The sequence below is a fragment of the Notolepis coatsorum genome, assembly GCF_963971535.1.
Source record: "Notolepis coatsorum genome assembly, chromosome: 5".
In the NCBI taxonomy this organism is placed as follows: Eukaryota; Metazoa; Chordata; class Actinopteri; order Aulopiformes; family Paralepididae; genus Notolepis; species Notolepis coatsorum.
The window spans coordinates 122,448,384-122,473,407 of record NC_140169.1 but is presented as its reverse complement, the minus strand read 5'-3'; the positions used below and the strand labels follow the sequence as shown (position 1 = coordinate 122,473,407).

General features: G+C 42.9%; 1 protein-coding gene across 1 annotated transcript in view; it reads left to right on the top strand.

Moving 5' to 3' along the window:
• Window positions 1–2,704: 2,704 nt before the first annotated feature.
• The window catches only part of bach2b (BTB and CNC homology 1, basic leucine zipper transcription factor 2b), a 104,120-nt gene continuing 81,800 nt past the window's right edge, over window positions 2,705–25,024 (top strand). Inside the window, exon 1 of the mRNA XM_084314239.1 lies at window positions 2,705–2,814. The gene's annotated coding sequence lies outside the window, so the exon portion shown is untranslated. The remainder of the gene's footprint in view (window positions 2,815–25,024) is intronic.

Here is a 25,024-nt window from a genome sequence, read left to right as displayed (position 1 = left end):
ATCCAATTGCAGAATAAGTCTTATGTCATCATCTCTCTGGTCTATTATTGCTGTTAATATTTTTACTACCTTAACACATTGTGCGCCATTCACGTCGTACGACGGGTTTCAAGTTCATGCGAATTCTGCCAGATCACGGCGTACGACGTTATTGAGATCATATTTCATATTTTCGCCATGTTATTCATATTTCCCTCACGGAGCCTCGTCTGATGCAGTGGAACTCGGCACAACTCTGCAACGCTTCAATACTGCCAGCTGGTGGATGATCGGCGAGTTGCCAAACCGGAAATGCCCGTTTGGATATCGGTGCGTCTCCTAAATACGTCCGGCCACTCGCATATCGTTGCAGGACTCTAGCCACACACCGTGGATATGGATCGCTGCCATAACTCAATAATCGACATGATTTGGGCGTGTATTGTTATTATACAAACCGGAAATGGATCTACTCGATCCCCATCAAATAACTGGGATCTTTTTGCTCCAGTGTCATCGCCCAACGGTAAGAGGAGGCTGCCGTGACTTTCAGCCTGATTGTTTATTATTATCCATGCAAACTGCTCTGATCTATATATCACCCATACTACATAAAGCATTTAACGACGATCACGGAATTATAAACGACCCCCCCCCCCCCCTCCGTTCACCCGCGCATGATCAGTCATAACGTTTAGGACCATGTACAGTTGACATTTTTAATATAGCGTGGATCGGCAACAAACTGCATTTGATAATCTATATATGCATTTATGCCTATATCTCACGTTCTAGGAATTACTGCAGAAAACGATAAAAACATATTTATATTCTAGACGGTATTTTTGTATCAATGTGTGAATGAAAAAGTTAAACTACATCCTGAACGATAGATAATCGATGTTGAATGGGCCACAGTAATGTCAATTTAGCAATACAATTTAAAAAGTTATAGCCCTGCAAAGAAGGTGAACATCTCCATAGACTTACAGTGCTGGCAGAAAATGGTATAAGATGATCAAACTCCGTGGCAGTTCATGTGTTAATTTACCTATATTATTGCATAAACAAATGCCTGTTGGCCACTGTGTTTTTACGCCAGCAGTACCACGAATCAGCAGCTAAAAGAGGTGCAGCAGCATAGGCTGCTCATCACTGAGCCCCACTCTGAGCCTGTTGACTGAGGAGAAGATCAGGATGAAAAGGGTCCTGTCCAGGCATGCGTTGTTCATGGCACGGGGTACCACTCAGTGGTACCTCACTGAGTATTAAAGATTTGAGCAGAAGCGCGTGCACGCGCTCGCGAGAACGCGCTGCGCTCGGCTCGGATCGTTGTGTTTACCTGCGGCGCTACCTCGCATTATCATAACAATAGCCGCTATAGGCTGGTGTCTTCAACCAGTCTGGGACTCTTTGTGATGTAAATATGGAACGTCCCAAGTTGCCGCTGCCCACAGAGTGCACCGCCGTCCAAAGGTGAACGACGGCGAACGAAGGGCCAAATCAAAACAGCCGTCAATTCCGAATTGACAACTGTTTTGATTCAACCCCCCACCCACCACCACTCACCCCCGGACAACAACACACTCTGCAAACAGCAGCAACCCGGGACATTCCATATCTACATCACAAACTTCGGGACTGAGTAGATAATTAATGAATCTTCTCTTTATTTTTATTATTTATATTAAAACTGAATCAAACCATAAACAAGGTTGCCTGTTGGGATGTTAGATCCTAATGTGAAAAACTGATTTTATATGTCTGCACTTTATGTGCTCATTTTATGCCTGTCTTAATTCTGTTGTGAAGCACTTTGAGCTGCAGTTTCTGTATGAAAGGCTATACAAACAAAGTGTATTATTGTGCGCGAGGGAACATATGCGCATGCGCGCGGGGCCGCGCGTGCGTGTGCGCGTGCGCGCGGCGTCATTATCCTGCGTGGCGGCTCAGCCCATAATAACAACGCAACGCTGGTCCTGTCTGTAGCAGCGTGATAATTCATAATTACATGCAAACTCCCTGGGGGTTGAATCTTACATTAGAAATTAAAATATTTCCAACCAGAGTTTCTCTTGTCCAAACAGTATGTGGGCTGAAGCGGAACAAAATCATGCCTCGCTCGCTCACATGGCTGGTGTTTACCTCAAGCTTACCTCCCTACAGGTGTTTCGCTCGGCTCCTTTGTATGGAGGATTTGCATTTTCTTCACACAAGAAAGTTTTTGACAGTGTAAAATTAACCACTTGTATATTATATTATATTATATAATATATATATATATAATTGTCCATGTCGACACTCTCTCACAGCTTCATTCTAATGTATTTTAAGTGTAATGTTATTTCCATTACACATAGGTGTATATATGCATTGACAATCTGCTGCGGGGAGGGGATGTATGCGCGGCGCACAATACCACTAGTGCAATTCACCAAACTCAACTGCGGACATTTTTGTGAGTATGCACATACTGCCTGGGGGCGCCCAAGCAACCTGCACCGCGCAATGTTGTGAATGAGGGATAGAATGACGTCAGTGGCCGAATGTCAACAATGTAGCGATTGAGAGTAGGCGTTCCAGTCGAGTGTAACAAACAGCGGAGACGGAGCAGCACGCTGCACTGGATCCACACAAACTGACATTGGGCTGAAGAACAGCAGATTTATAGTCACAGACATTATTTTTTTGTGCGAGATAAACGAGTGGTAGAACGAAATAGTAATCTCCCTGCAGCCGGGGGCTTTAGGAAACGACAAGCAAGTCATCATGTGAACAAACTTATTTGCTAAACGGACAAAAGGGCTGGAATACAAGGAAAAGAGAAAGTTAAAGGTGAGGTCAATTATTATTTTAGCGCGTGTATTGAAATGTACCGTCGAACCACTTAACAATTTGCTCTCTGTGCAGTGCTCACACCAGTTCTAATTCATTGTTATAAATGGTCTATAACCGATTTCAGTTCCAAACTTGTGAAAGTGTGCAATGGTTGCGTGAAGTCCCATCGGGACAAACTCACTCCAAACCGACATGTGTGTCAATCCTGAAATCCTGGCGGCCTGCGCGTTATTTGTTTTTGGGTGTGAAATCATTCTGAATTATGGTTTTAAGCGTGAAACACAAGGCGACCACATGATCCCGTTGTGCTTTGAGTCAGTTGTAGTAGCCTATAGGTTAATTAAGTGCGCTCCGATTTGAGTGTTTTGAAAAGTAGTGGATGCTTTGCGATCCCTGAGGAGGAGGAGGAGGAGGCGCGTCGAAGTGTGGGGGTCAGGCTGCATGCCTCTTGTTGTCTCTGTGAGTGTGAGGAACCATCTCAGAGAACACAAGCTGTCACTTGCAACGGCATTAAGACCCCCCCCCCCCCACACACACACACACACGCACACAATCACACACACGCACATTCAATGCATGATGCACTTTATTTAAATCGATTTGGATCGAACGAGCTTTTAGGCTTAATTAACGTGCAAATTCGAATTGGAGTAGGCTATTCATACATTATTATTGTTGTTATTATTATTATTATTATTATTATTATTATTATTATTATTATTATTATTATTATTATTATTATTATTATTATTATTATTATTATTATTATTATTGATAATAACGTTAGTCAAACAACTGGAGTAGATATTCAAATTGTAGCCAAATGTTCAGCTTTTACAACCATGTGAAAAGCATTGGCACGAAGAGCATTTAGAATAATGCTCTCTTACTGAATTGGAAATGTGACGCTGCTCGTTACTACACAACAACCCCCCCATCATTATTAATCCACATCAAATCAGCACATTAATATTTGCTGTGTAAGGACGAGCCTTATTCTTCTGTCCCGCAGCCAATGGCATCGTCTCTTGTCTTCCAAGGGAACCGTTTAAAGAACCAACACGCAATTTCCCAAATCCCTCCGTAAATTGGCATCACCACCAAATGATATTACATTACAAATACCGACGTTCTTACTATTGATGTGGCCGACTGAATCAGTAGAATATAATATTATCCATCTGCTCGAGACGGAATAGCTGCGTATTTTACGCGGCACGCCGCGGTCCTCGTGTCTGCGTTGTCATCACCTCCACGGTGACTCGTCTCGAGCCCCCCGTCAGTGTCATCACCATCATCATCATCATCATCATCATCATCATCATAATGTTGTATATTGATTGATGTCTTTTATTCCGGTCATTAGTCCGCCACCTTTGTCATTGTATATGTGTGGATTTGTGGTCACGTAACAAAGGTCCAACGTGTTTGGAAGTTGCATAATGATGTGATGATGACAGTCCGCTTCTTCGTGTAGAATCATCGATGCGTGTAGCTTTGTCCACTTCCCCGCCCGCGCGCTACGTGTCCATCATGTCATGTTACTACTACTGTACTATTCTTTCACACAGGGTGAACTCGTTACTACTGCTTTCGAATGGTTTTTATATCTTTTATTATCGGCAAGAACACTCCTGCCCTGTCAGTCGATTGCCCCCCGCCCGCCCCACGTTTCACTCGGTAATGAAATGGCTGAAATCATAAAGCGTTCGGAGTGATGCTGCCATTAGCGCTGCAGTGATGCAGCAGTTTGCAGAGTGGTGACATGGTGATGATCATCCACAGCACCGCAGCCCTTTGTCTCCAGTGCTGCGGAGGGGACGTCGGACCGGTCTGCTGGGAATCCTTTCACACCGTTTCGTTCTCTTGCACCTTCATCTATTTATTTTTTTTGTAATTTTTTTTGTAACACACAGTGAAAATTCATTATTTATAGATGTTTTTGAAAAATAATACAATGAATTTTCAATATGGCTTTGCTATGCATCGAGTCTATACATCCTCTCGAGCGTAAGGGTGCGGGTCATGGTGCTTGGGCGCAAACACGTCTAAATCCTATCCAATTTCAATGCCGAAGAATAATTCTAATATGTCATTGAAATACCATTGAAATTAATTGATTTTCACTCCTGTAGGCTACACCTTCACATCATTCAGCATTTACAACGCGCCCATAGGCTATACTGTACGTTACTCGTGCTGATTACATGGCGCCTTTTGTCCTATACAGTAGCCTACATTCCCATGGTCCTCTTATAGGAGAACAGGGGGATCCACCGTTTCAGCATTTTTACTTAGATTCTTAATATAAACCTACATTAAGCAAACATCAACCAATTCCAGACTGGTCTTGTGGTCACATTAATTCACACAAATTGTATTCTTGTAACAAATATGGTATTGGATAGGCTATTGCATTTTAAATAACCTATATTAAATGATCAAGCATTGTTTTTTTTTTAGTACCCATAGTCCCACTCTTTAACACAAAAAAAAGTCAGTTGAATAATACAAAATAAAAATACAACACATGTTGATTTTGACTAGATTTCCCCTAAACGTGTCCATTGCTGTATCACCAGGCCCACGTGCCTCTGATTGGATGTTTCGGGTTGAGCTAGTTGTGTTTGGGGGATCCACAGTTTAATGAGTCCCTGAGCGTTTCCCATGCCACAGCTGAAATCCCACACGGGAACAGGATCTTTTCATTTGACACTGTTTGTCCTGCAGGCTTTCCATGAGGTGTACGTACATTCGCCGTCGAACCTACGCACTCCCTTCTTTCCACTGCATTGTGGTAATCATGCCGTGTGCCCACAATAATGGTGTTTTATGTTGTTGAGTGTCAATCCACATAATTAAAACACCCCCTGCCACCCTCAAAAGAAAGAAAAAAAGAATGTTGTCAAAGTGAGAGAACGCTCACGCTTAATGATTCATGAAATTGCAGTTTTTTCCAATTCCTCTTTTGTTTGGTGGTTTAGAGCAGGATCTGATTTGATGAATTAGCAGCACCACTTACTGTGAGAGCATAGTTGAATATTTGTTGAAAACAGTAACAATCCCTCAAGGCACTATAAATGCCCCTAGAGTGAAATTGCATCTGTTGCACATAATAGAACTGTCGTTTTTGGAAGATAAATGAATGGTATATGAGTTAATGAAAGAACGGTTGTAAAACTGGCCAGTCAGGAGCAGATTTTCTCACATAGATCCTTTGCTTCCCTCCCTCTCCCCACGATTAAAGGATTGTTTGCATCACTAAGGGCATTTCAGTACCCCCCCCCCCCCCAAACTCAACATCTCTCAAATCAGGGGCCTTGAGTAGAAAAAAACATGTTCCCATAGTTCTCCCACGTCAGCACAAAGGCATGTTTGACTGGGCTCCAGCCAGTGTGAGGCATAGACAGGACACCACTGGGAGAAATCTAAGATCCTGCAGCTTAGACCAAGGCCTTTTGTTTTCCCCCTCACTCTCTCTCTCTCTCTCTCGCTCTCGCGCTCTCTCTCTCTCTCTCTCTCTCTCTCTCTCTCTCTCTCTCTCTCTCTCTCTCTCTCTCTCTCTCTCTCTCTCTCTCTCTCTCTCTCTCTCTGGGTGTATATTCTTCACCCGCTGTCCGTGGCACAGTGATGCTCACTGGCGTTATCACTTACCATGTGAAATCAGACTGCATTATCGTTTCAGACCTTTCAGGCTCTGTCTGTGGTTGCAACAAAAAAACAGCCCTCCGTGATACAGCAGTGCCTCTGCGATGTTGCTCCCAGAGACTGCCAAGAACCTATCAGACGAGAAACGCTGCGGGCGAATTTAGAATTGCTCTGTTTTGTTTTGATATTTTACGTTGCATGCAAGAGATAATGGAGACTCCTAAATCACCCTGATAGTTGCGTCAGAGCATTTCGATGATCCTCCTCTTAGTAGGCTACCTCCCCTATTTCCCCGAGAGGGATCATTTCACCTTGTTATGACTGAGCTATGTGTGTCCCCCCCCCACCTGCCCTCCCCCTTGCCTTGGGACAGCCTATAACACAAAGAGTTAGTGCTCATTAGGAACCCATCCCGCGGTCATCCATTAGATTTTAATTGTGCAAAACGGATTCAGTAAACTAAGTTACTCACATCTGGTCTGAATTGGATTACACATAAACACAACAGCGGATGGCAGCACTCAAGAGAGTTAGTGGTTATCGAGGAAGTTTAGGTTTCGATGAACGGAGAGGAACCTATTCCGCGCGTTTTGGTTTCTCCTGGATTGGTTATTGTAGGTGCAGACCATTCTGCCCTGTGAAGGGTTGTCCTGGATTAGAACACACTCTTGAACCAGGCACACAGGGGCTGTTGTTGCCTTTCGGGGGTCTGCTGCCTGGACTCTTATGTGAAGCAGAGACTGGAGGTGCATACTGCATACTTAGAGCCAGCACAGCTGCTGTTTGGACACGGTTAGCTCCTCACTCAAAAGAATTCAGCCCAGGAGTGCTCTGCTGAGAGAGGACAGTGGTGCCAAGGAATGACTCCTAGAATTCTCCACCTCAAGTATCACGCTACAGACCCTGGAGGGTTTGCTGTTTATTAAAGGGACGATTTGAGTTTTGTTTTGTTTGCCCTGTTTGTGCAGTTTCAATATCTTATTGCTTTGTCAAACCACAATCAGTGTGTTTTACCACAATAATTTTTTTTTAATTTTTTTTAATTTATTTAAAAAAAAAAATTATTGGACTTAGACACGGGGCACATAACATACAACTATAGCCTGATAACAATTGCGTTAACAAGTGTTTGTTAGATATAGGTGTTGCTGATGCTTTACAACATGCTTATAGCTGTCATTCGACAGCGGGTGCTTTGAGACGCAAACTACAGTGAGGCCTTTGCATTTTTGTTTTTCCAGTGCCATAGTGTGGCCACTGTGTGTGGTCCTCCCCCCTGTAAGCGTCTGAGGCCTTGATTGACACGGCTGAACCCACTGGGGGAAATAGTGGAGAAAGCGCCTTAGCCTATGTGCTTATAATAACCAGCATTCTCAAACTCCAGTCACTGCGAGATCAAGCGACTGTAGGCCAGCGGGCCCAGTGTTTGGGGTGTAAATCAGTTGGCTTGTGGTTCCACTACTAATGCATGATTGACTTTGTAATCGTTTGCGTGTTCGCTTATACACAGCAAAAGCACCCAGTTGTGTTGCATGTGTTGTCTGTCTGCCTGCCTGCCTGTTTGTCTGTCTGTCTGTCTGTCTGTCTGTCTGTCTGTCTGTCTGTCTGTCTGTCTGTCTGTCTGTCTGTCTGTCTGTCTGTCTGTCTGTCTGTCTGCCTGCCTGCCTGCCTGCCTGCCTGTCTGCCTGCCTGCCTGCCTGCCTGTCTGTCTGTCTGTCTGTCTGTCTGTCTGTCTGTCTCTGTCTGCCTGTCTCTGTCTCTGTCTCTGTCTCTGTGTCTGACTGTCTGTCTGTCTGCCTGTCTCTGTCTGTGTCTGACTGACTGACTGACTGTGTGGTCCCCAAAGGACACCTCTCTCAGCACAACGGTTAATGATATGCGTTTTACACACCATATCGAATTAGACCTGTTCTGCTGTGGATTGGAGGGTGGAGTAAACAGGATGTGTCTCTAGTGGGGAGCCCTACATGCTTTGCTCTGTATTTGCGAGTGCAACATGTATACAGTGTGTCCTCATGGGGAACTTGAGCACATAGTAGGACTCTGTCTGCTCCAGTTAAATTTAGAGTTGTCTTTTGCCTGTCAGCAGTTTCCCCCCCTCGGCAGCTGCTGAGTCACATGTGGAGTGGAATCAGAGCCCCCCCCCCCCCCCTAGCTGACCACTGTCCAGTCTCTTCATCTGTCCACCTTCGACCCTCGTTCTAATTCCTATGAATTCCTATCTACAGCGACCTCACTCTCGTATTGCTTCCAGGAAACACGTCGTTCGTTAAAGGGGAACTCCACTATTTTGGGAAATTTGCTTATTTAACATCTTCCCTGGAGTTAGACAAGAAGATACATACCTTTTTTGTCTCTGTGCGTGCATTTTAGCTTTGGGAATAGACGCTCCGTTAGCATAGCTTAGCTTCATCACTGGAAGTGAGGCAGGACAGTAGCCTTACAGTGCCTTACAGTGTATTGCAAGGTCTGACATTGACCAAATTTGAGATGCATGACCTTGGTGGGCTCTAGGTCAACTCCTGAAAAGGGGGTCAATGTCAGACCTTGCAATCAAAAGTTAGGGGGCGCACTGAAATTATGGCAAGGGTTATTAGCCCCCTAACTTTTGATTGCAAAGTCTGACATTGACCCCCTTTGCAGGAGTTGACCTAGAGCCCACCAAGGTCATGCATATCAAATTTGGTCAATGTCAGACCTTGCAATACACTGTAAGGCACTGTAAGGCTACTGTCCTGCCTCACTTCCAGTGATGAAGCTAAGCTATGCTAACAGAGCGTCTATTCCCAAAGCTAAAATGCACGCACAGAGACAAAAAAGGTATGTATCTTCTTGTCTAACTCCAGGGAAGATGTTAAATAAGCTAATTTCCCAAAATAGTGGAGTTATCCTTTAAGTGCAGAGAATGTACAAGAATGTTTCTGGGTGACGGTGTCGCCAGAGACGTTGAACAACCCGCAGGTTTCTCAGTATGACAGGCCTAATGCGCACGTGGCGCATTAGGCCACGCATCGTCTCACTGATGTCTTACTGTATGTAACCCGGGGAAGTAAAATCGCACACAGTCCAGCCTCAAATGCGATCCATTTTATTTAATCAACATTTCTGCGATAAGCCATCTTCTGGCTTATGTCTTCTTGACGTTTAGTGTTCTTCTCACATAATGGAAAAAAGGCAGAGAGAGAGCAGTCAGCAGAGAGACGACAGGCCTGACGCGATACAGGCCAGAAGAAGAATGCTGTTCTGTTGTCGTCCTCCGTAGACTGAGGTCATATCCTTACTCGAATGTGTGTAACCCTCCTTTGTTCGGCCCCTCTGTGTTGCAGCACACTGTGTGGCACAAAGGATGAAGTGCTCGTCAGTATCTCTGTTATTATCATCATTATATGTTTTCTCTCCCTCCTCTGAGTTACAAGAACACGCTGCGTGGTCTGAATGTGAAGGTGACTGATGGCTCACCGTGGTACATGATGCAAGCTGTAGTGTAGAAGAAGGCATCTGTTGATGGTTTATAGGCGACGATAACTCATGCAGACGTATGCCGATGATGTCATGCTCTTTGTCTATCGCCTCTGCGGTCTGCGTTATTGATAAAGATAGTTGGTGGGAAATAATATTGTGAACATATAGAAAATACCATTTGACACCTTTATTTTGAAGTGAGACATGGCTGTTGTTAGGGGAACTGAGTTGCTATGCTATTGTGACATTTTCATTGGGTATTTAAGATTTTCAGGTTCACCAGGCATAGTACTTATGATATCTCCATACTCTTTGCTCATAGATAAGTATTAAAGGTCCCCTCCAGATGTGTTAGACCCTTAGAAATGTTCTATATTGAAAAAGAAAATTTATATACATGGTTTTTCCACCAAATGTTCAATAAACTACTGAAAACGGCTTAGTAGCACCTTTACCTTCATTAACTGGTTCTGCGCCAAAAACGAGTATACTCGTTATTGCCGTCCAACCGTGGAGCGCCAACAACGAGTAAACTCGTTTTTATGATCGTTATTTCTTTTATTCGCTATATCTATTCATAATTCATGGCTGCAGCCTCTGCAGACCCTTCAGACCCTGTCTGAGCTGGCAGACGGTCAACACCGCCCTCTACTGCCTTGCGGAGCTATTGCACTTCATTGGAAACGGTCTGGTGTGTTTTCTGAGCCGATCTGAGCCGTGGGGGCGGGGTTTAAATACTCAGGCAAGGCAGGCCTTTACAACGATGGCATGGAACACTAACCCCGCCCGCCCGTTCATGTGTAACGCTCGGTAATGTCGGGGACAGGATCGCTGTGGATAGCTGGAATGGCGATCAGATAATTGGATTCTTTTTTTTGCATTACGTCATCCGAGACAAGGTAAGAACACTATATAAAATCTTGCGTTGATCTGATATTTCTTTCTCCCGAGATCAAAGCTATCTGGGTGGACCGTGTTGTGCTTTCTACCGTTGGCTGCGGTGGGGGGGGGGGGGGGGGGGGGCATTTCATGTATGCACGAGTCGAGGAGACATAATAATTAGAGTTGTTCCGATACCGATACTAGTATCGGAAATGCCGCCGATACTGCCTAAAATGCTAGTATCGGTATCGGCGAGTACACGTAAATTCTAGCCTCCGATCCCATGATGTAATTTATCTCCTGCCGAGTCCTGCGGAGAGTGAGGATTATAAAATGAACATGTTTTAAAGTGTGATGCTGTGTCATTTTAACAGCAGATACACTTTCTTAAATTCCATTGTCCCCGACAGTGCGGTGTGACGGGGAGCTCGGACGGGAATCGGGATGTGTTTGGCTGGTGTTATGATAGCATTAGCTGGAAAGATAGCTAGTTGGAACAACATCCGCTTTTAACGTTACATCAAATCAGATGATCGCCTGTCCTTTCTCCAGGACCTAACACTGTCCGTGACCGTCTATCTACAATAATGCACCCACGGTGAATTGTATTTAAGTTAAGTAGCTACGGACTAGCGTTAGCTGACTATTACTAACGTTATCTTAATGTCGATGCGGGAAGGCGAGCTAGGTCAGTTAGCTTAGCTTGATAACGTTACCGTGTCTAAAGTTGGTGCTATTCACATAATCCAGCAATAATGGCTGCAGACCTGCAAGCAAAGTACAGCAAGTGCCAAAGGATAAGAGTCTGAGGCGGAGTTTCAAAAGAGAATGTTGAATATTTATTTTGCATCAAAAACCACAACATGAACGTTCTATCTGCCACTAGTTTACAGACTGAATAGGGTATATCTGCAGAGCCACTGAGTAGCGAGTGCAACACCGTTTAATGTCCGTGTGGATCATTGGAGTAGGGTATATCTGCAGTGCTGCAGCCCATACTCATTGATTAATGATACTAATACAAATCTATACAATCACCTGTTGTTGAATAAATACCATACGTTCTAGTTATTACTAAAAAACAGTATAACAGTATCTGAAAAAAAAAAAAGTATAATTTATATAATTTTTTTTTATGCACTGGTATCGGATAAATATCGGTATCGGCCGATACCCAAAGCTTAGGTATCGGAATCGGATCGGAAAGGGAAAAATGGTATCGGAACATCTCTAATAATAATGATAATCTAGCATTGATTTCAGGAAGATTCGATAATCAGGCGAAAAATGCCAACGTGATAAGTAGGGATGGGAATTGATAGGATTTTATCGATACGATTCCATTATCGATTCTGCTTATCGATTCGATTCTTTATCGATTCCCTTATCGATACCTGATCAATTTATAATTTACATAAATAAATTGGAAATGCAACAGAACTACATTTAGTCATTTAGCTGACGCTTTTATCCAAAGCGACTTACAAGTTCTGTACGACAAGCCATCAGGAAGGGCACAACTCTATCAGCTGAGCAACAATGTTCATCAAAGTGTTGAGTGCTACAGTGTAGGTTAGTTTATTAGGACAAGTGCATGACAGTACGGTTAGTTAGGGTTAGATATATTTTTTTTTTATTCAGATAATGGTTGAAGAAGTGCGTCTTTAGTCGACGGCGAAAGATTGGACGTGATTCGGCTGTCCTAACTGGGGTGGGTAGTTCATTCCACCATTGTGGGGCAAGGACTGAGAATAGGCGACTTCTCTTTGATGACCCTCCCGGAGCTCGGATAGGAGTAGGTCTGAGGCGGCCAGAAGATGCAGAGCGTCGGGGTCTAAGCTGGTTAGAATAACAACATGCAACTTGACATTTCTGATTGTCATTTATTGTTGAGCCCCCATGTCAGAAAAATACAAACACTGTAAAAAATAAAACATTAACTATAGCCTACACTTAAATAAAATAATGTATTTGAGATTCTCTTAAAATGTATTTATTTTTTTATTCTTAAATGAATTTAATCTATTGAATAACAGGTTGTTATTCCTCTGACTTCTGTCTCTCACTCACACACTCTCTCTCACACACACACACACACACACACACACACACACACACACACACACACACACACAGAGAGAGAGAGAGCTCCCTCCCCGGGCCCCTGTCCTTTAAAGTATTGGCTTGTGTTGCTACACGGACACATTTGTATGTTGCACCATGGTACTTCCTGTCTGACGGACTCAGAGTAGACTAGTAGAGACTTAGTAAACAAACAATCCGGCTCTTATTATATGTGAACTAAAGAGTACAAGGTTTACACAACAGTCCCCACCCGCTGTTTTATTGTATTTGTACCTGTACTATCCGCTGTCAGCTGTTTATCTCTCTTTGTGAGCTTGATTAAATAGCGTTAGCTCACGTTAGCTAGCGATAGCTCCGCGGCTAATTTTAACTCACCCTAAACTAAATCAATGACTGTTCTAAAGCATTCAAGTAGTTTTCACTGCACATAGAAGTAGCCAAACAGCGGGAGCATTTCGGGAGCATAATACCAAAACCCAGGCAATTTCGAGCCCTTAAGGAATCAAATAGAGTCTGCCATGGCTACATGCTAACGTAACGTTATTGCGCAACTGTAGGCAGCGATAAGGGAATCGAAAGTCACAGGAGCCACACGGTTCCAGGCATCGGCCAATTAGGAACCTCGATTCCCATCCCTAGTGATAAGTGTATTCCACTAAAACGCTATTATCGCGTCTTTTCCTGGGATTACTAAGAATCACCAAAACTATACTCATATTCAAAATGGTATAAAACGGAAATGTACGGATGAAAAAACAATCTGTTTTGTGCATGTTGACTGGAAGCAACTCACTGACAATCGACAGGGTGTATTAGACCCATAGCTATAATATAAGATATATTTTTAAGCACTCGCAAATTTGGCATTCTAAAACTCTATCCATTGAATTAAGACCTGGCGCTGAAGGGGGATCAGCGCCCCCTGCTGCTGGCGGTCAATGTGTTAAGAAAGCAAAGATCTATTCATATGAAAATTGGCAACACTTTTGATATTTACCAGGAATTCCAAGTCGGTCAGTTGGACATGTCAGTACCTACAGTACTCATCTGTGTATGCCGCAGCTAAAGGGGTAATGTTGCCACATATTAGACTATGAGAGGTTCAACATATTAGTGACATCACACATGCAACTCAGATTTCAGGGAAGTACAGTGAACCTCTCCCTCCAAGAGGAGTTCACCGAAAGAAAAACGTTTTTGAGCGGAGGGGTCCTTTAAGTTCAGAGAGATTCTTTTTCACTTTCGGCATCACGTCATCATCAGATTTGCTCACTGCCAATAATCATTTTCTCCTAATTTTCCATGTGCTCTTGATCTGAGCTTTATTGAATTATAAGAGTTTTGTAGTCGCCGGCGGTAATTTAAAACTAAATTTGGTCGAGAGCCCGAATGAAAGCGAATTCCCCCTGCTTGCTAGAGGGCTTGGCGTTTTCCTGCCAAGGTCATTCCGTTTCCCCCTCCCCCCGGTTTGCTCCCTAGTCGATGGGAAAAAGGAGCAGCAAGTCAGTCAAGCACATGAGAGTGGAAGGTATTTAAAACAATCAGCGGATTCCTGGTAAGGGGAGCGAGTGAGATCATTGTTTTAGTGATGGAAGGAGGGAGGGAGGGAGGGAGGGAGGGAGGGAGGGAGGGAGGGAGGGATGGATAGATGGAAGGAGTGCGAGTGAGAGAGAGAGAGAGAGAGAGAGAGAGAGAGAGAGAGAGAGAGAGAGAGAGAGAGAGAGAGAGAGAGAGCTAAGATGACCCTGTTGCTGTCAGTCTGCCAGGAGCCACTCAGCGAACGTCGTGAACTCTGAGGTAACACCGAGGTCAGAATTCCTGCTAGATGGATTTATTTGTACTACTTTTGCACATCAGAAACTCTCCCCGAAAACAAAACATTCCCATCGTGTACACGAGGCATGTTAACACGGAGCCCCGACACGACATCTGCTCGCTGATGAATGGTGTATAAATAAGAACGACTAAGTCATGAGCCCTCTCTCCAGGGGTCAGGGTAAACATGTCAAGAGACCGAGCGTTGATCATGTTGCTAATTCATCTACTTTCATACGTCTTTCATGCCTACGTACTGTAATTAGATTTGACACCGGAATGCCTTTCTTTTGAGTGCATTATAGTTATATTATATATTATAGCTGCATTTCATTACCAGTATAGGAACTTATCGACTGCTCATAGTAACTGCAGATCTTTTACTCGCAGACATTTCTTACGCAATTTACACTAAACCCGAATGATATTTTCATTCAAATCATCTCGGCTATAAGCACTGGAGTGTAAAAGAACAAAGCATTTTTAGGGTGTGGTTTTGGTTAAGTGCAGCTGTAAGGGAGTTAGCGTCTGCGAGGGAGGTCGGGTGGAGGCTGGGGTGGAGCAGGGTGGGGGTGGTGGTACTGCATCCTGTGAGACTAGCGCAGGTGGTTGGAAGGAGGGGAGAAGGTGGGCGTGGAAGCGCAGGGGCGTAATGTGCCCACTTCCTGCTCCGAGCAGCGCCATAATGTACTGTCAAGATACACGAGATCACAGGAGGCTGGGTGGCGCAGCGGACATTGCGCTCGTCACCAACGCAAGAGACACCGGTTTCAAATCCGGCTGTCGGTGTTGCCTCCGGCTTGGGCCGGCCGTCATACTGGCTCAATTGGCAGAGTTAGAGGGTGGAAGTCGATGGGTGGTAATCTGGAAGTTGTGGACAGCGACTCCTATGGTCGGTTGGGGACGCCTGCACAGCAGAGACAGGAAATAGCGGGGGTAGTGTGAGCCTCCCACACGTTACACCTCGCCAATGAGAGTCCGCGCTGGCAGGTGAAAAGATGTGACAGGCTGCCTCCTCGTGTACCGGAGGGGACACGTGATGCAAGACTTCTATCCTCCCTACGACCGACCTATGGGGGGCAAATGCGAGCAACGTTCAAGACAGGGGAGGGGAGAATTGGAAACAGCAAAATTGGGATGGGAGAAAAATAGAAAATAAGGAGAAAAGATACACGAGATCACAACCAGATTTGTGCCAGTTGACAGTATAGGCTGCTATTGCTGAGGGGTTTTGTGCGGTGTGGTTAATTGTGCCTTGTGATTTGCTTTATTGACGTTGTCGTCGTTGTGGGAGAAATGTTATTTTTCTTTATTTTTTCAGGACAAACAAACGGAATTGAAAACATACTAATTGAAAGCCCCGGGTGACACCTTTCCACTCATTGCTCACACATGTGTGGAATGAAAAACATGATAGTGGATGTCTCGGTGAAATCCACATTTGACACTTGTAATTGAGCTCTTCCCGTGGAGAAGATTCCTAACAGGGATACCTGTCACTCAGTGTTATACTGAAGGGGTCTTTTCATATGAAAGGAATGCGCCTGTAAATACTGACCTAGAAATCGTCTTTGTCTCTCCCTGCAGACGGTGACAAGCAGGTTTTGGTAACAGTTTGGTGTAGGACTAGACTAATGCGAGATCTTTTAGCTCCGATACCGATCCCGATATTTGGGAGCTTACATTTCATATTCATTCAGTTAGTTAGATAGTAAATTATATTGACTTATTTGTTTACACTGCTTGTGTTGTTTTTACTACCTGTACCCCCCCCCCCATCCCCCATGCTGCTATGATGCCTGAATTTCCCCAAGGGGATCAATAAAGGAATATCTTATCATATCTTATATTACCAATGTATGCCAATATACTTTTTCTTTTATAGTATGAACAATAGAAAATATCTTTCACTTTTTCATTTAGAAGAATCTGAGAATATAAGATTGAACTTAAAAGCATTTATTGCTATATATATATATATATATATATATATATATATATATATATATATATATATGCTTTGACTAAGCAAATAAGCAAATATTTTTGTCACACACAAATTAATAATATTTTATTTTTTTTAATTGATCTTTTTCCCCCTCCTTTTTCCTCCGATTTTCTCCCATCCCAATGTTAGTCGTTATGCCAATTCCCAATCCCCTTCCTGGTCGCTGCGCACTTACCCCCCACAGTCGGTCTGGGAGAGTGGAGGCTATCACGTGCTTCCTCCGACACACGTCTAGCCAATCAACCGCTTCTTTTCACCTGGCAGCGCGGACTCTCACTGAGAGGGTGTAACGTGTGGAAGGATCACACTACCCCCCTTAGATCCTATCCGCGCTGAGCAGGCGCCCCGACCGAACTGTAGGAGTCGCTGTTTACAACGACCCTGACCCACCCCTCCAGCTTTCCCACCCTCTAATACTGCCAATTGTATTAGTGTGAACGGCCAGCCAAGCTGGTGACAACGCCGGGAGCTGGATTCGAACAAGCGAATCCAGCGTCTCCGGCGTTGGTGACGAACGCAATCTCCGCTACGCCACCTGACCGCCTTAATAATATTTTCTTTTTAATAAGAACAAAGTTCCTTTGATTTCCTATCTACGGCGCTACCTTACTCTCGTATTGCTTCCGAATCAAGAAACCCGTCGTTCGCTAAGTGCAGAGAATGTACAGGAATATTTCTGGGCGACAGTGTCGCCAGAGACATTCAACAACCCACAGGTTTCTCAGGCCTAAAAGAAAAAATGGTTTGTTTCCGGTTGCCGACCGACCCTGCCGATTTAGGTGCGACCCAATTTATTTTATGAGTAAAAAAAATGAAAAAAGAACATTATTTTTAGTTTGATAGAAATCTTAGTCAAACCTTTAGTATTATGGATATTAAACATGCTGGCAGAGTACATGCATCCATGTTGTTGTGAATATTTTAATTAAATAAAGAAATTCCCTATCCATAGTCGCTGTGGGAAAGAATAAAATAAAAAATTAAATTAAATAAATTCCCTACCTACCCATGGCCTTAACTGACAACCAACAGGAAACAAACATTTACATTTACATTTACATTTAGTCATTTAGCTGACGCTTTTACGCTTTTAGCTGACGCTTTTCAGCAGTCAGCTGCAGCGCCGGAGAATCCTTGCATGCTGAATGTAGGGTCTAGCTGCATCGCCGGAGAATCCTTGCTGGAGCTGGAGGCTACTCAAGTATACACACAGACAGTGGAGCTGTTTGCAGATAGCGAGCATTTTGACTTATTGCGTGGTGGCGATGTCTCGCAGATAATACAACTACAAGTATGATTATATAATATATATTTTATTTAAAAAAAAATTATATAAAATATATATTTTTTTTTTAATCAAAAAAAATTTGGCAGGTAAGAAATATGCTTGGCGGGTAGATTCTTCCCATCTACCCGCCACTGGCCGGTGAGTCAAAAAGTTAATTTCGCTCCCTGGATATAGGTATGAGACACATTGTCTTGTCAAGAGTGGCAGGGAGGAAGTAGAGAAATAGCAGAGTGGGAGGGAAATATAGGATTATGGTGTACTTAGCACTGGGTGGATCGGTGGATCCCTCAGTGGAGAACTCCAGGAAAACTCCTCTTTGTCCCTCTTCGTTTCTCGACGCAAACAATATTTTCTTTTATGCCTCAGTATGACAGACACGCAAAGGCTCATATTGGCCAATAATAATGGTGTGGTGATGGTCTGTGAGTGTGCTGCTGACACTGAACCAAACAACAAGCATGGAGGGGCTGAGATGTACCTGAACTGGTCACATGTTGTTCTGTGTGTCCCACAGGTCAACCAGCAGTGCCATGCGATGAAAGGTCAGTGAGTTTGTGGACAGTCTACTGTTGATATACTGGCCTTTTGTCACAAGATCTCTGTCCGCCGGGGGAATGTCAAAACACCACCAGTGTAAACAACTCTTATACGTTAAGAGATGTATTGCCTGGTTGTGACATTTACAATAAGACGTTCTTCCCTCTGTTTCTGTGTTTTTGTGATGGGAAAACTTTTTTTTAATAATCAAAGGCACCTCAAAGTCATACTTCTTTGTTATTATGTTGATAAGGCTTGACACCCAAGTTTAATCCCGTCTCTAGAGAGGGAAATATCATTATGTTTTACATGGTAATAATTCCAATTGCGCAAACTTTCCCATCAGAGAGAAAGAGAGCGGGAGAGGGAGAGTATTGGAGTAGTGGAGGTGAGGATATGGATCAATAGTGCTGCCTGCATGAAAGGCTGTAGTGGCCTTACCATTCAGATGGATTACAGTAGCTCACAGAGCCTTTCATCTTACTCAGGGATGGGATATGGATGGAAGGAGGCAAATTGGTTCTCATCATGCTTGCTTAGCACGTACCAACCACTTACTCACAATATTCTCTGCATGATCTGTTTGAATGCCGTAATACAAACTCCTGGTATGATATAAAAAATATATATATATTAGCACGTATACCAACCACTTACTCACAATCTTCTCTTCTCTGCATGATCTGTTTGAATGCCGTAATACAAACTCCTGTTATGATATAAAAATAATATATATATATATATTAGGGCTGTCAAAATTAATGCTTTAACTCTGGAGATTAATTAAAATGTATTAAAGCATTAAAATAAATTAATCTAAATTAATCTATGGAGTGAAAAATCTTCAATCTTAGCGCCGCGGATATAAGAAAGAGGTCTAGCTGAGTCAGTTTGTGGACCATGTTGATGGTTTTGTTGAACATTTGTATTTCACAGGAGAGAAACTGTATTCAAAGAAAGCTATTAAAATAGTCTTTGAATCTAAATATACTTTCTTTGTGTTGATTTTACATTAATTCCATGATTTTACTCAAGTAAATATCTGTTACAAGCTTCGGTCTTAAGTAGAAAAATGCTATTTTTTATCTAGATTAATCTAGATTAATTACAGAAGATTGTGAAATTAATTAGTAAAAAAATCTTAATCTATTGACAGCACTAATATATATATTAAGTGTATGCTGCATTTTTATAATATCTCACTTAAAGTAACAGATCAGGGGGCTTTGCATGGAATGTTTATGCAGCTCTCTGTCTTCCAGCATGGCTGCCTGTAACATAGCAACCATTGTTTTGTACATGGCAACAGTTGATGTGCAAAACAGTTGCTACGTGTTGATATATGAGAAATATATCAACAACATTTTAATAATTTGGTGTCTTGCTACTGGAGCTCTCTACCACGGTACAGAAATTATTTTATTTCTTAAAGTGGTTACCAATGGTTACAGGCAGCCATCCTGGAAGAAAGAGAACTACACAAACATTGTGTGGCAAGGTCTCTCTCTATTGCCGGCTCCTTTAAGTAGCATAACAATAGTCTTCTGTTGACAGTGGCAACATCATGTATAGTCTAGAATGCAATTGATCCCATGCAGCCCAGTAGTAGTATTAGTAGTAGTACGAGGTTTGTTTCATCAAGGGGTTGCTATCAACACAATGACATCTGAGCCCCAGCTAACAACATCATGCTGCAGCCAAGTTTGCGCACCTCTAAGCACATTTCTTGGTTGGATAGTTTGATTGTCATCGTGAGCAGCATGACAGGAGACATCACAGCTGATCTTAATCTCCCTGCACCGATAGAGCCATAGAAAGGCCCTCGCCACCCCCCCCCCCCCAACCCCCGTATTTTACGTGGACGGATAGCAGTCTGGATGTAGCTCGGGGTTCAGACAGAAGTATTTTTACGGAAACGTCTTCCACCATCTCAGGCTCAGAGGAAGGTTTGATGTTGTAGATGAATTACAGTGTGGCGTAACATACGCACGTTCAGCATGAATCATTTCAGATTGATTATCAGATTATTGCATAGTATAGTTAGTAATAGCAAGTATTGCATAGGGACATAGAAGTAAAACTGTATATTGTATAGTAGTGTACATAGTGCCTTTAAGTCGTAGCTCTCTCTTTATTAACATGTCTATTTTATCATGTCTATTCTACTTATTTTATTTACTATTTAGTATTTACTATTATTTACTATTGTATTCTTGCACAATCGTAGCGGGCATGGCCAACCGCATTTCACTGTATGCCCTGGTATGTTATGTGATAAATAAACCTCTTGAATCATTTTTTTATTATTTTTTTTGACAAGACAAACATTAACAGTAAATATCTCAATAAATCACAGGAATATACATTTCTGTATTTGAATCAATAAATGTAGGTTGCGAGATATATACATAATCCCCATTATACAATACAGTACATACATATGCTCTTGCTCGTTCTTCCCCCCCCCCCCCCCCCCTCAGGACCCCCCTTGGATAATCCATTCATCATTCGTTTCTAACCAGAGATTACAATTCATATGCTAACCTTTATTCTCTCCACCACTTCTAACCAGATTGCAATGCTGGCTTCATTGACACCTAAAATTCTTGCTGTAGATATCTCTAAATAAATCACATCGAGATAGGTAAGAACCCATACCTTCCGGCACATTTTATCCGGTTGAATCCATCGTGATGCTATCAACTTTTTAGCAGCCGTAAGACCGGACAAAATTAGTCTCTTTAGCTGTATAGAGGCTGCTAACTGCGAAACATCATTCAACAACAATACAGAAGGCATTACAGGTATGTTCAGAAAAAAGAAATCTGATAATTGCGTAGTGACTTCTTCCCAGAATATCTTAACAGGGGGGCATTCCCAATACATATGTATAAATGTACCTATATCACCTCTTAGACACAAGGAGCATAGAGAGTCTTGTTTAAGCCCCATTCGGTTCAATCTATAGGTGTCAGGTAAATCCTATGAATATAATTAAGATTAATCTGTTGATGGTCCGGGTTGCGTGACGCTAGTCGAACGTTTGCCCAGACTTCTTGCCAGTGGCGGCCGGTGGGTACTTCGCCACTAGGGGCGCTATACCAAATATTTTGCAACCATGTACAGTACAGTACTGTACCACGCAAGACTCATGGCAAGACGTGAGCGATTCGACTCACGCTCACGGCAATGAATCGGCTCTTATGAACGAGTTGCTCAGCTGTTACTACAACAACACACAACCAGTCAAATAAAGTATAGTCTAGACTCTAATTCACAACTTGAAACACAATATAAATAGAAAAGTTAGAAACAAAACTCGCCCGTCTCCAAACACAGGCAGATCTCTCCCTCTCTCCTTCTCTCTCTCACACACAGCGCGACGTGGAATCGATTCGTTACACAATCAGACCTATTATATACCAAGAATAACTTCAGTATGAGTACAGGGCTGTACACATATTTTGCATATTGTTAAACGAGCCAAGGCTAGCTATTAAACTATCGATATGAATCGAAAATCTGGGACCCTGATGTAAACAAGACAAACGTCTTTCTCTGGTCTGCATCCCCTTAACAATTGTGTGTATTGAGCCGTACTGTATTGTACCCATTCTGCAATCTGTTAATAAAGTTCTCATTCATTCATTCATTCAAACATAGACGATATTGAACAAGCCATAATCCACGTATTTTCAATCCGAGAGAGCTGCAGTAGTTAAATCAATGAGCCATCGACATAGTCAGTGTGGTAAGTAACGTTATTATTGCATCCAACATTGATACACGGCTGGCTAGGCAGTTGGTAGTCATAGTCTTGTGTTATAAAATAAATAAACAATCAGCAATGTCTCGCTTCATGAATGGCCAGCAGTAGTACTGCTCCTAAAAAAAACGATTTACAAACGTTAACGTTAAGCACAGAGAGAGAGAGAGAGAGAGAGAGAGAGAGAGAGAGAGAGAGAGAGAGAGAGAGAGAGAGAGAGAGACTCACTGTTTAGTTGAAACGTCCAGGGCAGGAGAGCTTGATAAACGTGTATAATCCGCCATATAGCTTGTTAGCCAAGTGTTAGCTGAGCTCGTTAGCACAACACTCAACAAGTACATTCCTTTGTCCATTTCCGCTCGAACAGACTGCAAACTACCTGGCGTTCTATCGCCATGCTCTAAGACAAACTCTAACCTTAACCAACTTTGAAAGAGTGCCTAAGCTTAATAGTCTAAAGAACTTGCAGTCACGGCACGGCGCACGCTCTAAGACAAACAACCGTCCTAGACCAACCTAGGAACCAAGTTAGAAGCTAGAATTGGAACATTAGAAATTGGATTCGGCCAATCAGAGATCGTCTCTGTGAAATTCTGCCATGGAAAAAAATACTGGCGTCGGCCAATCAGAGAGCGTCTCCGCGAAATGCGGCTATGGAAATTCTTCACGGAAGTTCACGCTGCTGCCTAGACCGCTTCAAATCGCGCTCGGATTCCAACATAATAGTCATATTTCAACGCACAACGCCGTATGCACTGATTGGCTGTGACGGAGACAGCGATCAAACTGTGACGCGCACTCAGAGCGCTATCGCTTCTAGCCCGGGCGAGAAATACGAAAAAATAAAAAAAAACGTCACTTCCTGCTCATGAAAACGATGTTTTTTTTATTTAGATAATAACGTTATATTGTGCATTGGAAATACAAACATACTTAAAATGAGTAAATATTATTCATTTTAAACATGTTTATATTATTTATAGGGCTATAAAACACAAAAACGAAAAAGTTTTATTGTCTTCTTCTCTGATTTAACAGCAGCTGGCCAGCAGGTGGGTCGGCGCCCTAGCGCCCCCAGTGGCGAGCCGCCACTGCTTCTTGCCAATCAAAATCTACTTTCAAGTCTGGTATATCCCTCCTCCAAACTGAGTCTAGGGGAAGGATTCCATACGAAGACGTTAGTAAGTGATGATAAAAGTCAGATACGAAGCCTCTCAATGTCTCCCTTTCATAGAATCTTGAATCTCACCTATAAATCATCCCACCTATTGGTGTCAATCTATGTTAGAGGTTGTCGTTAGCGCTCTTTGTCCGCGGGAAAGAAGCAGATACTGTAGTCCCGTAACCAACCGTAAGGCATATGATATGATGATTAAGGTTTTTTGCATGCCGTGATTCAGTGGAAATTACGAGGGAAGATTTATGTGTCTGTAATGTTGACTCAGGAAGATCTTTCAGTATATCGGGGAGGCCCACACAACGCCGCCCCCCTCCGACATGTCAATCAGGTCTCTGGCACAGCACCGTCATTAGCGGTGATATCGTATAGAGAGCCCCAGCTAGCTACTGGTCCATAAAATTATCTCTCACTACTATCAACAGATGGAAGACAAGGCTGTAAGTACTGGACCATCTCTCTCTCTCTCTCTCTCTCTCTCTCTCTCTCTCTCTCTCTCTCTCTCTCTCGTTCTCCAAATATGATTTATGTTGCCGGGGAAGTTGGTTTTCTTTATACAAGTGTTTGTTTTTGTGGTAGCAACGTGTGAGGGCTCAATTGTTTCTGTCATAGTCATACACACATACACACAACATCCAGTCTATTTTTAATGAGTTCTACAGTATGTGTTTATTTTTCTTGAGAGCCATATTTCTCTGTGGTTTTCCCGCTCTTATTCATCTTTACCACCCATTTTCTGTAGTCTATATATAGTGCCATCGGGGAGACACACCAAAAGTTATGGTGTCCATTTTGTAAAAAAATATATATATATATATATTTTTTCTTTTATTGACTCTATTGAAAGTTATGGATTTACAGTCACATGGAAGTAGACTGATTTCGGGGTCGGAAAGAAATGTTGCCTCATTCGTACAACGTTTTCAACATTAGAAACTAGTGAATTCTCAACAATAAGCACATTGCCATTCATAAAAAACTGTTGTAAAGGAAACAAAGCTTCCTTTTGTGACTTCCTTTGCAGGTGCTAGAATTTTGGCCATGGCAGAAAAAATGTCATTCATCTGTTCTTTGCCGTCCTCACCAGTGTTGAAGTGTAAATCTTTATTAAGGGGCTAAGTCATTAACAACTCCAGTGACTTACTGTAAAAATATATATTTTTCTTCCCCAACTACTTCCCTTATAATGTTCAAATCCCAGACATAAGATCCCATTGAACGCGTGTTTGCCTAAAGGGGGGGGGGGGGATTACGACTCGGCAATAGTGAAATATACGCTCCCAAATCTCTTCATGAAAGGTCTCATATGTAGAGTATGTATATAAAGTCAAGGCTCATATCCCACCTTTACTGCGAGGCTATTTGCGAGGACAATGAAAGCCTCTGTATCGCTGCTGTTAGTCTCATAGACAAGGTTTGTGGCTTAGGGGCTAATGCTGGAGTTAATGCCATCATCGTAGGAGTGGAACTCATAAGCACGCTTAGGCCCAGACCACGTGGGGGGGACCTGGCGTCTGTGTAAGGCACCTAAGAAGTGCT